Genomic DNA, 10,000 nt, shown 5'->3' on the forward strand with positions numbered 1-10,000 from the left:
AAAATTTTAGTTGTTTTCGCCCAACGTTTTCTTCCCTATCCCTGCACTGCCGCTTTCCACAGATAGGATGTATTTTTTTGGTCAAAAAGCACTACAATTTTAGTTGTTTTTGCCCAACGTGGGGCTCGAACCCACGACCCTGAGATTAAGAGTCTCATGCTCTACCGACTGAGCTAGCCGGGCACCTTTGGATGCCTATAGTTTTCTTCCCTATCCCTGCACTGCCGTTTTCCACAGATAGGATGTATTTTTTTGGTCAAAAAGCACTAAAATTTTAGTTGTTTTCGCCCAACGTGGGGCTTGAACCCACGACTGTGAGATTAAGAGTCTCATGCTCTACCGACTGAGCTAGCCGGGCTCCTTTGGATGCCTATAGTTTTCTTCCCTATCCCTGCACTGCCGTTTTCCACAGATAGGATGTATTTTTTTGGTCAAAAAGCACTAAAATTTTAGTTGTTTTCGCCCAACGTGGGGCTCGAACCCACGACCCTGAGATTAAGAGTCTCATGCTCTACCGACTGAGCTAGCCGGGCTCCTTTGGATGCCTATAGTTTTCTTCCCTATAGTTTTCTTCCCTATCCCTGCACTGCCGTTTTCCACAGATAGGATGTATTTTTTTGGTCAAAAAGCACTAAAATTTTAGTTGTTTTCACCCAACGTGGGGCTCAAACCCACGTCCCTGAGATTAAGAGTCTCATGCTCTACCGACTGAGCTAGCCCGGCTCCTTTGGATGCCTATAGTTTTCTTCCCTATCCCTGCACTGCCGTTTTCCACAGATAGGATGCTGTGTAATCATAGGCTCTGGTGGAGTTTGGAAAGAAAATACACATCAGCCAGAGGCAGAAATAGTCTAAGAAAGTATCAAACACAATTACCAGTCAATATCAGAACGCATTGAAGAATATCAGGAAATAGCCGATTAAACCTGTGGGGAAAAAAGTCTTATTTGTGATTTCTCCACTTTATTTTATTGTAAGATGATACATACTTTTTCTTTTACAGTGAATACATTAAGGTGTGGTATTTCCCCATTACACATCATCCAGACATGCATTCATATATTGCATGTTAACAATCAAAATATTGCAAATATTGTAAAGAGACTTTCAATTTCTATTTTTTTGGTCAAAAAGCACTAAAATTTTAGTTGTTTTCGCCCAACGTTTTCTTCCCTATCCCTGCACAGCCGCTTTCCACAGATAGGATGTATTTTTTTGGTCAAAAAGCACTACAATTTTAGTTGTTTTCGCCCAACGTGGGGCTCGAACCCACGACCCTGAGATTAAGAGTCTCATGCTCTACCGACTGAGCTAGCCAGGCTCCTTTGGACGCCTATAGTTTTCTTCCCTATCTCTGCACTGCCGTTTTCCACAGATAGGATGTATTTTTTTGGTCAAAAAGCACTACAATTTTAGTTGTTTTCGCCCAACGTGGGGCTCGAACCCACGACCCTGAGATTAAGAGTCTCATGCTCTACCGACTGAGCTAGCCAGGCTCCTTTGGGTGCTTATAATTTTCTTCCCTATCCTGGCACTGCCGTTTTCCACAGATAGGATGCTGTGTAATCATAGGCTCAGGTGGAGTTTGGAAAGAAAATACACATCAGCCAGAGGCAGAAATAGTCTAAGAAAGTATCAAACACAATTACCAGTCAATATCAGAACGCATTGAAGAATATCAGGAAATAGCTGATTAAACCTGTGTGGAAAAAAGTCTTATTTGTGTTTTCTCCACTTTATTTTATAGTAAGATGATACATACTTTTTCTTTTACAGTGAATACATTAAGGTGTGGTATTGCCCCATTACACATCATCCAGACATGCATTCATATATTGCATGTTAACAATCAAAATATTGCAAATATTGTAAAGAGACTTTCAATTTCTATTTTTTTGGTCAAAAAGCATTAAAATTTTAGTTGTTTTCGCCCAACGTGGGGCTCGCACCCACGACCCTGAGATTAAGAGTCTCATGCTCTACCGACTGAGCTAGCCGGGCTCCTTTGGATGCCTATAGTTTTCTTCCCTATCCCTGCACTGCCGTTTTCCACAGATAGGATGCTGTGTAATCATAGGCTCTGGTGGAGTTTGGAAAGAAAATACACATCAGCCAGAGGCAGAAATAGTCTAAGAAAGTATCAAACACAATTACCAGTCAATATCAGAACGCATTGAAGAATATCAGGAAATAGCCGATTAAACCTGTGTGGAAAAAAGTCTTATTTGAGTTTTCTCCACTTTATTTTATAGTAAGATGATACATACTTTTTCTTTTACAGTGAATACATTAAGGTGTGGTATTGCCCCATTACACATCATCCAGACATGCATTCATATATTGCATGTTAACAATCAAAATATTGCAAATATTGTAAAGAGACTTTCAATTTCTATTTTTTTGGTCAAAAAGCACTAAAATTTTAGTTGTTTTCGCCCAACGTGGGTTTCGCACCCACGACCCTGAGATTAAGAGTCTCATGCTCCACCGACTGAGCTAGCCGGGCTCCTTTGGATGCTTATAGTTTTCTTCCCTATCCCTGCACTGCCGCTTTCCACAGATAGGATGCTGTGTAATCATAGGCTCTGGTGGAGTTTGGAAAGAAAATACACATCAGCCAGAGGCAGAAATAGTCTAAGAAAGTATCAAACACAATTACCAGTCAATATCAGAACGCATTGAAGAATATCAGGAAATAGCCGATTAAACCTGTGTGGAAAAAAGTCTTATTTGTGTTTTCTCCACTTTATTTTATAGTAAGATGATACATACTTTTTCTTTTACAGTGAATACATTAAGGTATGGTATTGCCCCATTACACATCATCCAGACATGCATTCATATATTGCATGTTAACAATCAAAATATTGCAAATATTGTAAAGAGACTTTCAATTTCTATTTTTTTGGTCAAAAAGCACTAAAATTTTAGTTGTTTTCGCCCAACGTTTTCTTCCCTATCCCTGCACAGCCGCTTTCCACAGATAGGATGTATTTTTTTGGTCAAAAAGCACTACAATTTTAGTTGTTTTCGCCCAACGTGGGGCTCGAACCCACGACCCTGAGATTAAGAGTCTCATGCTCTACCGACTGAGCTAGCCAGGCTCCTTTGGACGCCTATAGTTTTCTTCCCTATCTCTGCACTGCCGTTTTCCACAGATAGGATGTATTTTTTTGGTCAAAAAGCACTACAATTTTAGTTGTTTTCGCCCAACGTGGGGCTCGAACCCACGACCCTGAGATTAAGAGTCTCATGCTCTACCGACTGAGCTAGCCAGGCTCCTTTGGGTGCTTATAATTTTCTTCCCTATCCTGGCACTGCCGTTTTCCACAGATAGGATGCTGTGTAATCATAGGCTCAGGTGGAGTTTGGAAAGAAAATACACATCAGCCAGAGGCAGAAATAGTCTAAGAAAGTATCAAACACAATTACCAGTCAATATCAGAACGCATTGAAGAATATCAGGAAATAGCTGATTAAACCTGTGTGGAAAAAAGTCTTATTTGTGTTTTCTCCACTTTATTTTATAGTAAGATGATACATACTTTTTCTTTTACAGTGAATACATTAAGGTGTGGTATTGCCCCATTACACATCATCCAGACATGCATTCATATATTGCATGTTAACAATCAAAATATTGCAAATATTGTAAAGAGACTTTCAATTTCTATTTTTTTGGTCAAAAAGCATTAAAATTTTAGTTGTTTTCGCCCAACGTGGGGCTCGCACCCACGACCCTGAGATTAAGAGTCTCATGCTCTACCGACTGAGCTAGCCGGGCTCCTTTGGATGCCTATAGTTTTCTTCCCTATCCCTGCACTGCCGTTTTCCACAGATAGGATGCTGTGTAATCATAGGCTCTGGTGGAGTTTGGAAAGAAAATACACATCAGCCAGAGGCAGAAATAGTCTAAGAAAGTATCAAACACAATTACCAGTCAATATCAGAACGCATTGAAGAATATCAGGAAATAGCCGATTAAACCTGTGTGGAAAAAAGTCTTATTTGAGTTTTCTCCACTTTATTTTATAGTAAGATGATACATACTTTTTCTTTTACAGTGAATACATTAAGGTGTGGTATTGCCCCATTACACATCATCCAGACATGCATTCATATATTGCATGTTAACAATCAAAATATTGCAAATATTGTAAAGAGACTTTCAATTTCTATTTTTTTGGTCAAAAAGCACTAAAATTTTAGTTGTTTTCGCCCAACGTGGGTTTCGCACCCACGACCCTGAGATTAAGAGTCTCATGCTCCACCGACTGAGCTAGCCGGGCTCCTTTGGATGCTTATAGTTTTCTTCCCTATCCCTGCACTGCCGCTTTCCACAGATAGGATGCTGTGTAATCATAGGCTCTGGTGGAGTTTGGAAAGAAAATACACATCAGCCAGAGGCAGAAATAGTCTAAGAAAGTATCAAACACAATTACCAGTCAATATCAGAACGCATTGAAGAATATCAGGAAATAGCCGATTAAACCTGTGTGGAAAAAAGTCTTATTTGTGTTTTCTCCACTTTATTTTATAGTAAGATGATACATACTTTTTCTTTTACAGTGAATACATTAAGGTATGGTATTGCCCCATTACACATCATCCAGACATGCATTCATATATTGCATGTTAACAATCAAAATATTGCAAATATTGTAAAGAGACTTTCAATTTCTATTTTTTTGGTCAAAAAGCACTAAAATTTTAGTTGTTTTCGCCCAACGTTTTCTTCCCTATCCCTGCACTGCCGCTTTCCACAGATAGGATGTATTTTTTTGGTCAAAAAGCACTACAATTTTAGTTGTTTTTGCCCAACGTGGGGCTCGAACCCACGACCCTGAGATTAAGAGTCTCATGCTCTACCGACTGAGCTAGCCGGGCACCTTTGGATGCCTATAGTTTTCTTCCCTATCCCTGCACTGCCGTTTTCCACAGATAGGATGTATTTTTTTGGTCAAAAAGCACTAAAATTTTAGTTGTTTTCGCCCAACGTGGGGCTTGAACCCACGACTGTGAGATTAAGAGTCTCATGCTCTACCGACTGAGCTAGCCGGGCTCCTTTGGATGCCTATAGTTTTCTTCCCTATCCCTGCACTGCCGTTTTCCACAGATAGGATGTATTTTTTTGGTCAAAAAGCACTACAATTTTAGTTGTTTTTGCCCAACGTGGGGCTCGAACCCACGACCCTGAGATTAAGAGTCTCATGCTCTACCGACTGAGCTAGCCGGGCTCCTTTGGATGCCTATAGTTTTCTTCCCTATCCCTGCACTGCCGTTTTCCACAGATAGGATGTATTTTTTTGGTCAAAAAGCACTAAAATTTTAGTTGTTTTCACCCAACGTGGGGCTCAAACCCACGACCCTGAGATTAAGAGTCTCATGCTCTACCGACTGAGCTAGCCCGGCTCCTTTGGATGCCTATAGTTTTCTTCCCTATCCCTGCACTGCCGTTTTCCACAGATAGGATGCTGTGTAATCATAGGCTCTGGTGGAGTTTGGAAAGAAAATACACATCAGCCAGAGGCAGAAATAGTCTAAGAAAGTATCAAACACAATTACCAGTCAATATCAGAACGCATTGAAGAATATCAGGAAATAGCCGATTAAACCTGTGGGGAAAAAAGTCTTATTTGTGATTTCTCCACTTTATTTTATTGTAAGATGATACATACTTTTTCTTTTACAGTGAATACATTAAGGTGTGGTATTGCCCCATTACACATCATCCAGACATGCATTCATATATTGCATGTTAACAATCAAAATATTGCAAATATTGTAAAGAGACTTTCAATTTCTATTTTTTTGGTCAAAAAGCACTAAAATTTTAGTTGTTTTCGCCCAACGTTTTCTTCCCTATCCCTGCACAGCCGCTTTCCACAGATAGGATGTATTTTTTTGGTCAAAAAGCACTACAATTTTAGTTGTTTTCGCCCAACGTGGGGCTCGAACCCACGACCCTGAGATTAAGAGTCTCATGCTCTACCGACTGAGCTAGCCAGGCTCCTCTGGACGCCTATAGTTTTCTTCCCTATCTCTGCACTGCCGTTTTCCACAGATAGGATGTATTTTTTTGGTCAAAAAGCACTACAATTTTAGTTGTTTTCGCCCAACGTGGGGCTCGAACCCACGACCCTGAGATTAAGAGTCTCATGCTCTACCGACTGAGCTAGCCGGGCTCCTTTGGATGCCTATAGTTTTCTTCCCTATCCCTGCACTGCCGCTTTCCACAGATAGGATGCTGTGTAATCATAGGCTCTGGTGGAGTTTGGAAAGAAAATACACATCAGCCAGAGGCAGAAATAGTCTAAGAAAGTATCAAACACAATTACCAGTCAATATCAGAACGCATTGAAGAATATCAGGAAATAGCCGATTAAACATGTGTGGAAAAAAGTCTTATTTGTGTTTTCTCCACTTTATTTTATAGTAAGATGATACATACTTTTTCTTTTACAGTGAATACATTAAGGTGTGGTATTGCCCCATTACACATCATCCAGACATGCATTCATATATTGCATGTTAACAATGAAAATATTGCAAATATTGTAAAGAGACTTTCAATTTCTATTTTTTTGGTCAAAAAGCACGAAAATTTTAGTTGTTTTCGCCCAACGTTTTCTTCCCTATCCCTGCACTGCCGCTTTCCACAGATAGGATGTATTTTTTTGGTCAAAAAGCACTACAATTTTAGTTGTTTTCGCCCAACGTGGGGCTCGAACCCACGACCCTGAGATTAAGAGTCTCATGCTCTACTGACTGAGCTAGCCGGGCTCCTTTGGATGTTTATAGTTTTCTTCCCTATCCCTGCACTGCCGTTTTCCACAGATAGGATGTATTTTTTTGGTCAAAAAGCACTACAATTTTAGTTGTTTTCGCCCAACGTGGGGCTCGAACCCACGACCCTGAGATTAAGAGTCTCATGCTCTACCGACTGAGCTAGCCGGGCTCCTTTTGATGCCTATAGTTTTCTTCCCTATCCCTGCACTGCCGTTTTCCACAGATAGGATGTATTTTTTTGGTCAAAAAGCAGTACAATTTTAGTTGTTTTCGCCCAACGTGGGGCTCAAACCCACGACCCTGAGATTAAGAGTCTCATGCTCTACCGACTGAGCTAGCCAGGCTCCTTTGGATGCCTATAGTTTTCTTCCCTATCCCTGCACTGCCGTTTTCCACAGATAGGATGCTGTGTAATCATAGGCTCTGGTGGAGTTTGGAAAGAAAATACACATCAGCCAGAGGCAGAAATAGTCTAAGAAAGTATCAAACACAATTACCAGTCAATATCAGAACGCATTGAAGAATATCAGGAAATAGCCGATTAAACCTGTGTGGAAAAAAGTCTTATTTGTGTTTTCTCCACTTTATTTTATAGTAAGATGATACATACTTTTTCTTTTACAGTGAATACATTAAGGTGTGGTATTGCCCCATTACACATCATCCAGACATGCATTCATATATTGCATGTTAACAATGAAAATATTACAAATATTGTAAAGAGACTTTCAATTTCTATTTTTTTGGTCAAAAAGCACTAAAATTTTAGTTGTTTTCGCCCAACGTGGGGCTCAGAACCCACAACCCTGAGATTAAGAGTCTCATGCTCTACCGACTGAGCTAGCCGGGCTCCTTTGGATGCCTATAGTTTTCTTCCCTATCCCTGCACTGCCGTTTTCCACAGATAGGATGCTGTGTAATGATAGGCTCTGGTGGAGTTTGGAAAGAAAATACACATCAGCCAGAGGCAGAAATAGTCTAAGAAAGTATCAAACACAATTACCAGTCAATATCCGAACGCATTGAAGAATATCAGGAAATAGCCGATTAAACCTGTGTGGAAAAAAGTCTTATTTGTGTTTTCTCCACTTTATTTTATAGTAAGATGATACATACTTTTTCTTTTACAGTGAATACATTAAGGTGTGGTATTGCCCCATTACACATCATCCAGACATGCATTCATATATTGCATGTTAACAATGAAAATATTGCAAATATTGTAAAGAGACTTTAAATTTCTATTTTTTTGGTCAAAAAGCACTAAAATTTTAGTTGTTTTCGCCCAACGTGGGGCTCGAACCCACGACCCTGAGATTAAGAGTCTCATGCTCTACCGACTGAGCTAGCCGGGCTCCTTTGGATGCCTATAGTTTTCTTCCCTATCCCTGCACTGCCGTTTTCCACAGATAGGATGCTGTGTAATCATAGGCTCTGGTGGAGTTTGGAAAGAAAATACACATCAGCCAGAGGCAGAAATAGTCTAAGAAAGTATCAAACACAATTACCAGTCAATATCTGAACGCATTGAAGAATATCAGGAAATAGCCGATTAAACCTGTGTGGAAAAAAGTCTTATTTGTGTTTTCTCCACTTTATTTTATAGTAAGATGATACATACTTTTTCTTTTACAGTGAATACATTAAGGTGTGGTATTGCCCCATTACACATCATCCAGACATGCATTCATATATTGCATGTTAACAATGAAAATATTGCAAATATTGTAAAGAGACTTTCAATTTCTATTTTTTTGGTCAAAAAGCACTAAAATTTTAGTTGTTTTCGCCCAACGTGGGGCTCGAACCCACGACCCTGAGATTAAGAGTCTCATGCGCTACCGACTGAGCAAGCCGGGCTCCTTTGGATGCCCATAGTTTTCTTCCCTATCCCTGCACTGCCGTTTTCCACAGATAGAATGTATTTTTTTGGTCAAAAAGCACTACAATTTTAGTTGTTTTCGCCCAACGTGGGGCTCGAACCCACCACCCTGAGATTAAGAGTCTCATGCTCTACCGACTGAGCTAGCCGGGCTCCTTTGGATGCCTATAGTTTTCTTCCCTATCCCTGCACTGCCGTTTTCCACAGATAGGATGCTGTGTAATCATAGGCTCTGGTGGAGTTTGGAAAGAAAATACACATCAGCCAGAGGCAGAAATAGTCTAAGAAAGTATCAAACACAATTACCAGTCAATATCCGAACGCATTGAAGAATATCAGGAAATAGCCGATTAAACCTGTGTGGAAAAAAGTCTTATTTGTGTTTTCTCCACTTTATTTTATAGTAAGATGATACATACTTTTTCTTTTACAGTGAATACATTAAGGTGTGGTATTGCCCCATTACACATCATCCAGACATGCATTCATAAATTGCATGTTAACAATGAAAATATTGCAAATATTGTAAAGAGACTTTCAATTTCTATTTTTTTGGTCAAAAAGCACAAAAATTTTAGTTGTTTTCGCCCAACGTTTTCTTCCCTATCCCTGCACTGCCGCTTTCCACAGATAGGATGTATTTTTTTGGTCAAAAAGCACTACAATTTCAGTTGTTTTCGCCCAACGTGGGGCTCGAACCCACGACCCTGAGATTAAGAGTCTCATGCTCTACCGACTGAGCTAGCCGGGCTCCTTTGGATGCCTATAGTTTTCTTCCCTATCCCTGCACTGCCGTTTTCCACAGATAGGATGTATTTTTTTGGTCAAAAAGTCCTACAATTTTAGTTGTTTTCGCCCAACGTGGGGCTCGAACCCACAACCCTGAGATAAAGAGTCTCATGCTCTACCGACTGAGCTAGCCGGGCTCCTTTGGATACCTATAGTTTTCTTCCCTATCCCTGCACTGCCGTTTTCCACAGATAGGATGCTGTGTAATCATAGGCTCTGGTGGAGTTTGGAAAGAAAATACACATCAGCCAGAGGCAGAAATAGTCTAAGAAAGTATCAAACACAATTACCAGTCAATATCAGAACGCATTGAAGAATATCAGGAAATAGCCGATTAAACCTGTGTGGAAAAAAGTCTTATTTGAGTTTTCTCCACTTTATTTTATAGTAAGATGATACATACTTTTTCTTTTACAGTGAATACATTAAGGTGTGGTATTGCCCCATTACACATCATCCAGACATGCATTCATATATTGCATGTTAACAATCAAAATATTGCAAATATTGTAAAGAGACTTTCAATTTCTATTTTTTTGG

The 10,000-nt window shown here is 39.9% G+C and overlaps 8 non-coding genes across 8 annotated transcripts; all 8 read right to left on the reverse strand.

Moving 5' to 3' along the window:
• Positions 1–110: 110 nt before the first annotated feature.
• TRNAK-CUU (transfer RNA lysine (anticodon CUU)) lies at positions 111–183 on the reverse strand. Its single transcript has one exon. It is a non-coding gene; the product is annotated as a tRNA-Lys (tRNA).
• Positions 184–460: 277 nt separating this feature from the next.
• Positions 461–533, reverse strand: TRNAK-CUU (transfer RNA lysine (anticodon CUU)). Its single transcript has one exon. It is a non-coding gene; the product is annotated as a tRNA-Lys (tRNA).
• A 4,281-nt stretch (positions 534–4,814) lies between these two features.
• On the reverse strand, positions 4,815–4,887 carry TRNAK-CUU (transfer RNA lysine (anticodon CUU)). Its single transcript has one exon. It is a non-coding gene; the product is annotated as a tRNA-Lys (tRNA).
• A 277-nt stretch (positions 4,888–5,164) lies between these two features.
• On the reverse strand, positions 5,165–5,237 carry TRNAK-CUU (transfer RNA lysine (anticodon CUU)). The gene has a single exon. It is a non-coding gene; the product is annotated as a tRNA-Lys (tRNA).
• An 875-nt stretch (positions 5,238–6,112) lies between these two features.
• TRNAK-CUU (transfer RNA lysine (anticodon CUU)) lies at positions 6,113–6,185 on the reverse strand. Its single transcript has one exon. It is a non-coding gene; the product is annotated as a tRNA-Lys (tRNA).
• A 700-nt stretch (positions 6,186–6,885) lies between these two features.
• On the reverse strand, positions 6,886–6,958 carry TRNAK-CUU (transfer RNA lysine (anticodon CUU)). The gene has a single exon. It is a non-coding gene; the product is annotated as a tRNA-Lys (tRNA).
• Positions 6,959–8,071: 1,113 nt separating this feature from the next.
• Positions 8,072–8,144, reverse strand: TRNAK-CUU (transfer RNA lysine (anticodon CUU)). The gene has a single exon. It is a non-coding gene; the product is annotated as a tRNA-Lys (tRNA).
• A 1,205-nt stretch (positions 8,145–9,349) lies between these two features.
• On the reverse strand, positions 9,350–9,422 carry TRNAK-CUU (transfer RNA lysine (anticodon CUU)). Its single transcript has one exon. It is a non-coding gene; the product is annotated as a tRNA-Lys (tRNA).
• Positions 9,423–10,000: the final 578 nt, after the last annotated feature.

Source organism: Ambystoma mexicanum, chromosome 4q (genome assembly GCF_040938575.1).
Source record: "Ambystoma mexicanum isolate Mex_15411 chromosome 4q, UKY_AmexF1_1, whole genome shotgun sequence".
Taxonomy (NCBI): Eukaryota; Metazoa; Chordata; class Amphibia; order Caudata; family Ambystomatidae; genus Ambystoma; species Ambystoma mexicanum.